Source organism: Piliocolobus tephrosceles, unplaced genomic scaffold, assembly GCF_002776525.5.
Source record: "Piliocolobus tephrosceles isolate RC106 unplaced genomic scaffold, ASM277652v3 unscaffolded_31002, whole genome shotgun sequence".
NCBI lineage: Eukaryota > Metazoa > Chordata > Mammalia > Primates > Cercopithecidae > Piliocolobus > Piliocolobus tephrosceles.
Genome location: NW_022314314.1, coordinates 1 through 9,323, shown reverse-complemented (window position 1 = coordinate 9,323; position 9,323 = coordinate 1).

The following is a 9,323-nucleotide window of genomic DNA, read 5'->3' as shown; positions in this document are numbered from 1 at the left end:
TCTTTCTTTCTTTCTTTCTTTCTTTCTTTCTTTCTTTCTTTCTTTCTCTTTCTTTCCTGCCTTCCTGCCTTCCTTCTTTCATGGAGTTTCACTCCTGTTGCCCAAGTTGGAGTGCAAGTGTCCAGGAAATTATCCATTTCTTCTAGATTTTCTAGTTTATTTGCGTAGAGCTGTTTATAGTATGCTCCGATGGTAGTTTGTATTTCCGTGGGGTCGGTGGTGATATCCCCTTTATCATTTTTTATTGCATCTATTTGATTCTTCTCTCTTTTCTTCTTTATTAATCTTGCTAGCAGTCTATCAATTTTGATGATCTTTTCAAAAAACCAACTCCTGGATTCATTGATTTTATGGAAGATTTTTTGTGTCTCTATCTCCTTCAGTTCTGCTCTGATCTTAGTTATTTCTTGCCTTCTGCTAGCTGAAGGGGCCTATCATGGGGAGGGGGGAAGGGAGAGGGATTGCATTGGGAGTTATACCTGATGTAAATGATGAGTTGATGGGTGCTGACAAGTTAATGGGTGCAGCACACCAACATGGCACAAGTATACATATGTAACAAACCTGCACGTTATGCACATGTACCCTAGAACTTAAAGTATAATAATAATAATAATAATAATAATAATAATAATAATAATAATAATAATAAATAACAATAAAAACAGTAGAGGGGGAAGGGAGAGTATGGGGCAAAGACTGAAAAGCTACATATTGGATACTACTATGGTCATTTACTGGGTGATAAGTCCAACCATACTACAAACCTCTGGGTGACAAGTCCAATCATACTACAAACCTCAGCATCATACAATATACCTTCATAAAAAACCTACACATGTATCTTTGGAATCTAAAATAAAAGTTTGAAAAATAAAGATGCAATTAAACTTTTAAATAATTATAAAATCATATTTCCAAATGATTCGAAAGTGTTTAGTTAGTAAAATTAGTGGCGGTAACTCTTAAAATTGTCAAGATCTTGGAGTAGAAGATGTATAAAATGTGTCTCAGGTACAATGCAAACACATCTCTTAGAAATACGGTAGTACTCTCCTATTACAGTGATATCTCGTTGACATCTTGAAAATCTTTCTTCAATTCTCATTCACATCCTATTGCTAAACAGGATTTTACATTTCTGTCTTCTTGAATGCTGGACTGTGGACTGATTTGCTTCACATTATGTCTTTTCATTGTAGCTTCCTCTTTGTCTTTTCATGGCAAGAGCTCTCACTATAAATGTGAGGGTGCGTTCTGGAGATCAGAAGTCCAAGATAAAGGTATCAGGATTTGGTTTTCTCTGAGGACTCTCTCCTTGACTTGCAGATAGCTGCGTTCTTGCTATTTGAAGTTTTTTCATCAGTGTTTTAAACATTTTAGTATACTAGTCTTTCACTCCCTTTGTTAAATTTACTTCTAAGCATATTGTTTGTTTGTAGCTATTGTAAATGGGTTTGATTTCTTAATTTCTCTTTTTGATAGTTTGTTATTAGTGTATAGAAATGCTACTGATTTTTATATGCTTATTTTTGTATCTCACAACTGTCCTAATTGTATTTATCTGTTCTAACAGATACAAAGTTCTGTTAGATACAAATCTAACAGATTTAAAAGTTCTAAAGAGTTTTGGTGAAGTTTTTCAGGTTTTCTATATATAAGATCATTATGTCAGCCAACAGAGAAAATTTTAGTTCTTCATTTTCTGTTAGAGTGCCTTTTATTTCTTTTTCTTCTAATTGCTTTTTGAAAACAAGTGATGAATTTGGGCACCCTTGTCATATTATATTATTAAATATTATCTTTGGGACTCTTCCTCTCTCTTACTCTGTAACTCCTATTATATTTTTTAATTCTTGAATTTTTGATTCAGTGTATGCATGTGTTTGTTTGTTACATACGCATTACAAGCATAATGATGGGGACTGTGTTTCTAGTGTACCCACACCAAATTATTGAACATTGTACTCAATAGGTAATTTTCAGTTCTCACTCCACTCCTACCCATTCCCATTTTGGAGTTCCCAGTGTCTGTTATCTTTATCTTTATGTCCAAGTTTACCCATTTCTTAGCTCCCAAATATAAGTGAGAACAGGCAATATTTGATTTTCTGCTTTTAAGTTAGTTCACTTAGAGTAATGGCCTCCATCTCCATCAATGCCACTGCAAAAACATGATTTCATAATTTTTTAAATGGCTGCATAATATTCCATGGTATGTATACCACATCTTCTTTATCCAGTCAACCACTGGTGGACACTTGGATTGGTTCCATGACTTTGCTATTGTGAATAGTGCTGCGATGGACATACAAGTGCAGGTGTCTTTTTTATATAAAGATTTATTTTCCTTTGGGTAGATACTCAGTAGTGGGGTTGCTATGTAGAATAGTAGTTCTATTTTTATTTCTTTCCAATATCGCCATACTATTTTCCATAGAAGTTGAACGAATTTACATTTTCACCAACAGGGTCCATGCATTCCATTTTCTCTGTATCCATGCCAACATGTGATGTTTTTTGACTTTTTATTAATATCCATTCTGACTGGTATAAGGTGATATCTCCATGTAGTTTTAATTTGCATGTCTCTGATGATTAGTGATGCTGAGAATTTTTTTATGTGTTTATTGGCTGATGATATTTCTTCTTTTGAGAAGTGTCTGTTCATGTCATTTGCCCAGTTTTTAATGGAGTTGGTTGTTTTACTCTTGTTAAGCTCTTTGAGTTCTACGTAGATTCTGGATATTCATTTTTTGTTGGAAACATGATTTGCAAATAGTATGACCCATTCTGTAGGGGATCTGTCTACTCTGTTGATTATTTATTTTGCTGTGCAGAAGCTTTTTAGTTTAAGTCTCATTTGTCTATTTTCATTTTTGTTGCTGTTGCTTTTGGGATCTTCATCATAAATTACTTGCCTAGGCCAATGGCCAAAAGAATTTTTCCTAGGTTTTATTCAAGGATTTTAAGAGTTTTGGGTCTTACATTTATGTCTTAATCCATCTTGAGTCAATTTTTCTATATGGTGAGAGATAGGGATCAAGTTTCTTTCTTTGGCATATGGCTAGCCACTGTTCCAAGTACTGTTTATTGAACAGGGCATTCTTTCCCCATTGTTTGTTTTAGTCAACTTTATCAAAGATAAGTTGGTTTTAGGTGGTATGTGGCTTTACTTCTGGGTTCTCTATTCTGTTACATTCACCTTTATGTCCATTTTTCTTTTTATTATACTTTAAGTTCTAGGGTACATGTGCACAACATGCAGGTTTGTTACATATGTATACATGTGCCATGTTGGTGTACTGCACCCATCAACTCGTCAGCACCCATAAACTTGTCATTTACATCAGGTGTCCATTTTTTTTAACCAGTACCATGCTGCTTTAGTTACTATAACTTGCAGTGTAATTGAAGTCAGACAACGTGATGCTTCCAGATTTGTTCTTTTGCTTACGAGTGCTTTGGCTAATCAGTGTTTCTTTTTCATTCTATATGAACTTCAGAATAGCTTTTTTTCTAACTCAGTGAAAAATGATGCTAGTAATTTGATACACATTACATTGGTTCTTTGGATTGCTTTGGTTTATATAGTCATTTAAACAATGTCGATTCTTCCAATTCATGAGAATTGGGGTTTGTTTTTTTCTTTTTTTTCTTTTTTTTTTTTTTTGTGGTATATATATTTTTTCATCAATGTTTTGTAGTTCTCTTTGTGGAGATCTTTCACCTCTTTGGTTAAATGTATTTCTAAGTATTTTGTTTTGTGTGTATGGCAGTTGTAAATTTGATTCAGGTCTTAATTTCATTCTCAGCTTTGTGTATAGAAGTTCTACCGATTTTTGCATGTTGATTTTGTATTCTGAGACTATACGCAAGTTGTGTATTGAGTCTAGGAGTCTATTGGAGGAGTCTGTGAGGTTTTCTAGGTATATGATCACATCATTAGCAAATGGAAATAATTTAGCTTTCTATTTTCCAATTTGGATGCCTTTTATTTCTTTCTTTTGCTGGGTTGCTCTGGCTAAGACTTCCAGTAATATGTTGAATAGAAATCAAGAGTAGACGTTTTTGTCTCATTCTCTCTCTTAGGGGAAATACTTTAACCTTTTGCCCATTCAATATGATGTTGGTTGTGCATTTCTTATAAATGACTCATTATTTTGGCGTTTGTTTCTTCCATGTCTAATTTGTTGAGGGTTTTTATCGTAAATCGGTATTGGGTTTTTTTGAATGCTTTTTACGCATCTATTGAGATAATTATATCCTTGCTACCCTTACATAAATCCCAGTTGATTGTGATGAATTATCTTTTGATGTGCTGTTGAATTTTGTTTACTAGCATTTTGTTGAGGATTTTTGCATCTGTGTTCAGCAGGAATATTGGCCTGTAGTTTTCTTGTTGATCTTATGTTTTTGCATGGTTTTAATATCATGGAGATACTGGATTTGTACAATGATTTAAAGAGGTATTCCTCCACTTTGATTTTTTGGAATAGCCTCAGTAGGATGACACCAGATCTTTTTTGTACATCTGGCAAAACCTGACTGAATCTGTCTGTTCCTGGGCTTTTGTTTTTTGCACGATTTGTATTACTGATTAGATTACTGATTAGATTTCTTTGTTGGAAGATTTATATTACTGATTACATTTTTTTTTTTTTTTTTACTTATTTATAGTGTTCAGGTTTTCTATTTCTTCCTAATTCAATCTTGAGAAGTTGTATGTTTCCAGGAAACTATCCATTTTCTCTAGATGTTCTAGTTTGTGTTTATAGAATTGTCCATTTTAGTCCCTGATTGTCTTTTGTGTTTCTATGGCATAAATTGTAATATCACCTTTATCATTTCTGACTGTGCTTATTTGAATCTTCTCTGTTTCTTGTTTGTGTTTTGATTAGTCCAGCTAGGGGTCTGTTAGTTTTTTTTCTAATGCTTTCAAAGAACTAAATTTTCTTTCATTAATACTTTTTAGCTTTTTTTGGTCTCAATCTTATTTAGTTAACCCTGGATTTGTTATTTCTTTTCTTCTGCTGGCTTAGGGTTTGGTTTGTTCATATTTTTATATTTCCTTAAGGTGTGACATTAGGTTGTTAATTTTAGAGCTTTCTCTCCTTTTTTATGTAGGAATTTAATGCTATAAACTTTCATTTTAGCACTTTTCTTTTGCTGTGTTGTAGATGTTTTGTTATATTGTGTCTGTTTTTATACACTCCAATTTTTTTTATTTCTGCCTTAATTTCATTGTTCACACACAAAAAGTTTAAGAATAAGTTGTTTAGTTTCCATGTATTAGCGTAGTTTTGAGAGTTCTTCTTGTTATTGCTTTCTAAATTTATTCCACTGTGGTCTGAGAAGAGACTTGATATTATTTTACCTTTTTGAATGCATTGAGACTTGCTTTCTGGCCAAGCATATGGTCAATTTTGGAGAATGTGCCATGCACAAGTGAAAAGAATGTATATTCTGGGGTTATTGGGTAAGCTATAGTGTAAATGTCTACTAGGACCATTTGATCTATAATCCAGTTAAATCTTTGTTGATTTTCTGCCTTGATTATCTGTCTAGTGATATCAGTGGGGTGTTAAAGTCCCACTATTGATATATCGCTATCAATCTATTTTCTTAAGTCTAGAAGTATATTTTTTATAAATCTGGATGCTCCAGTGTCTGTTGCACATCTATTTTAAATAATTCAATCTTCTTCTTGTATTGGAGCTGTTCTTAAATATAATTTCCTTATTTATATTTTAGTACCACTGTTGAGCTAAAGTCTGTTTTATCTGATATGAAAGTGGTTATTCCTGCTTGCTTTTATTTTTCATTTGCATGCTGTATCTTTTTCTGCCATTTTACTTTGAGTCTGATGGTGTCTTTAGCCAGTAGATGGGTCTTTTATAGACTGCAGATGGTTGGGTCTTATTTCGTGACTCTGTATCCTTTAAGTGGAGTATTTAGGCCATTTACATGCAAGATTAATATTGATATGTGAAGTTTTCTTCCTATCACAATAGTGTTAGTTATTTTGGAGTTTCCATTTTGTTATTGCTTTGTAGAATCTGTGAATTTTGTAATTACGTGTCTTTGTCTGACCGCAAGTATCTTTCATGTGTTTTCATGTTTAGAATTCATTTAAGCATTTTTTGGTATGTCCAATCTAGTGGTGTTTTTTTTTTTTTTTTTTTTTAATTTTACATTAACTTATGGGATACAGGTACAGAATGTGCAGGTTTGTTACATAGGTATACATGTGCCATGGTGGTTTCCTGCACCTATCAGCCCATCATTTAGGCTTTAATCACTGCATGCATTAGGTATTTATCCAAATGCTCTCCCTCCCCTTATCCCCTGCCTCTGACAGACCTCAGTGTGTGATGTTCCCCTCCCTGTGTCCATGTGTTCTCATTGTTCAACTCCCACTTATGAGTGAGAACATGTGGTATTTGGTTTTATGTTCCTGTGTTAGTTTGCTGAGAATTATGGCTTCCAGCTTCATCCATGTTCCTGAAAAATACAAGAAGTTATTCTTTTTTATGGCTGCATAGTATTCCATGGTATATATGTGCCATATTTTCTTTACCTAATCTATTACTGATTGACATTTTGGTTAGTTCCAAGTCTTTGCTGTTGTAAATAGTGCTGCAATAAACATATGTGTGCATGAGTCTTTATAGTAGAATGATTTATACTCCTTTGGGTATATATGCAGTAATGGGATTTCTGGATGAAATGGTATTTCTGGTTCTAGATACTTGAGGAATTGCCACATTGTCTTCCACAATCATTGAACTAATTTAAACTCCCACCAACAGTGTAAAAGCATTTCTATTTCTCCACAGCCTCACCAGCATCTGTTGTTTCCTGGTTTGTTAATTATTGTCATTCTAACTGGCGTGAGATGGTATCTCATTGTGGTTTTGATTTGCATTTGTCTAATGACCAGTGGTGAGGAGCATTTTTTCATATATTTGTTGGCTGAATAAATGTCTTCTTTTGAGAAGTGTCTGTTCATATCCTTCACCCAATATTTGATGGGATTGTTTGTTACTTTCTTGAAAATTTGTTTAAGTTCCTTGTAGATCGTGGATTTTAGACCTTTGTCAGATTGGTAGTGTGCAAAATTTTTTGCCATTTTGTGGGTTACCTGTTGACTCTGATGCTAATTTCTATTGCTGAGAAGAAGGTCTTTAATTTGATTAGATTGCATTTGTCAACTTGGGCTTTTGTTGCAACTGCTTTTGGTGTTTTATTCATGAAGTAATTGCCCATGCCTGTGTCCAGAATGGTACTGCCTAGGTTTTCTTCTGGGTTTGTATGATTTTGGTTTTACATTTAAGTCTTTAATCCATACTGAGTTAATTTTTGTATAAAATGTAAGGAAGGGATTCAGTTTCTGTTTTCTGCATATGGCTAGACATTTTTTTCAGCATCTTTTATTAAATAGCATATCCTTGCCCCATTGCTTGTTTTTGTCAGGTTTATGGAAGATCAGATGGTTGTAGCTGCGTGGTGTTATTTCTGAGGTCTCTGTTCTGTTCCATTGATCTATATATCTGTTTTGGTACCAGTACCATGCTCTGTTGGTTACTGACTCTTGTAGCACAGTTTGAAGTCAAGTGACATGATTCCTCCAGCTTAATTCTTTTTTTTTATTATTATACTTTAAGTTCTACGGTACATATGCATAACGTGCAGCTTTGTTACATATGTATACCTGTGCCATGTTGGTGTGCTGCACCCATCAACTCGTCAGCACCCATCAATTCATCATTTATATCAGGTATAACTCCCCAATGAAATCCCTCCCCCCCTTCCCATGATAGGCCCCAGTGTGTGATGTTCCCCTTCCCGAGTCCAAGTGAACTCATTATTCAGTTCCCACCTATGAGTGAGAACATGTGGTGTTTGGTTTTCTCTTCTTGTGATAGTTTGCTAAGAATGATGGTTCCCAGCTGCATCCATGTCCCTACAAAGGACGCAAACTCATCCTTTTTTATGGCTGCATAGTATTCCATGGTGTATATGTGCCACATTTTCGTAATCCAGTCTGTCACTGATGGACATTTGGGTTGATTCCAAGTCTTTGCTATTGTGAATAGTGCCGCAATAAACATACGTGTGCATGTGTCTTTCTAGTAGAATAATTTATAATCCTTTGGGTATATACCCAGTAGTGGGATGGCTGGGTCATATGGTACATCTAGTTCTAGATCTTTGAGGAATTGCCATACTGTTTTCCATAATGGTTGAACTAGTTTACAATCCCACCAACAGTGTAAAAGTGTTCCTATTTCTCCACATCCTCTCCAACACCTGTTGTTTCCTGATTTTTTAATGACTGCCATTCTAACTGGTGTGAGATGGTATCTCATTGTGCTTTTGATTTGCATTTCTCTGATGGCGAGTGATGATGAGCATTTTTTCATGTGTCTGTTGGCTGTATGAATGTCTTCTTTTCAGAAATGTCTGTTCATATCCTTTCCCCACTTTTGGATGGGGTTGTTTGTTTTTTTCTTGTATATTTGTTTGATATCCTTGTAGATTCTGGAAATGAGCCCTTTGTCAGATGAGTAGATTGCAAAAATTTTCTCCCATTCTGTAGGTTGCCTGTTCACTCTGATGGTAGTTTCTTTTGCTGCGCAGAAGCTCTTTAGTTTAATTAGATCCCATTTGTTAATTTTGGCTTTTGCTGCCGTTGCTTTTGGTGTTTTAGACATGAAGTCCTTGCCCATGCCTATGTCCTGAGTGGTACTACCTAGGTTTTCTTCTAGGGTTTTTATGGTAATAGGTCTAACATTTAAGTCTCTAATCCATCTTGAATTAATCTTCGTATAAGGAGTAAGGAAAGGATCCAGTTTCAGCTTTCTACTTATGGCTAGCCAATTTTCCCAGCACCATTTATTAAATAGGGAATCCTTTCCCCATTTCTTGTTTCTCTCAGGTTTGTCAAAGATCAGATGGCTGTAGATGTGTGGTATTATTTCTGAGGACTCTGTTCCGTTCCATTGGTCTCTATCTCTGTTTCGGTACCAGTACCATGCTGTTTTGGTTACTGTAGCCTTGTAATATAGTTTGAAGTCAGGTAGCGTGACGCCTCCGGCTTTGTCCTTTTGACTTAGGATTGTCTTGGCAATGTGGGCTCTTTTTTGGGTCCATATGAACTTTAAAGCCGTTTTTTCCAATTCTGTGAAGAAACTCATTGGTAGCTTGATGGGGATGGCATTGAATCTATAAATAACCTTGGGCAGTATGGCCATTTTCACGATATTGATTCTTCCTATCCATGAGGATGGTATGTTCTTCCATTTGTTTGTGTCCTCTTT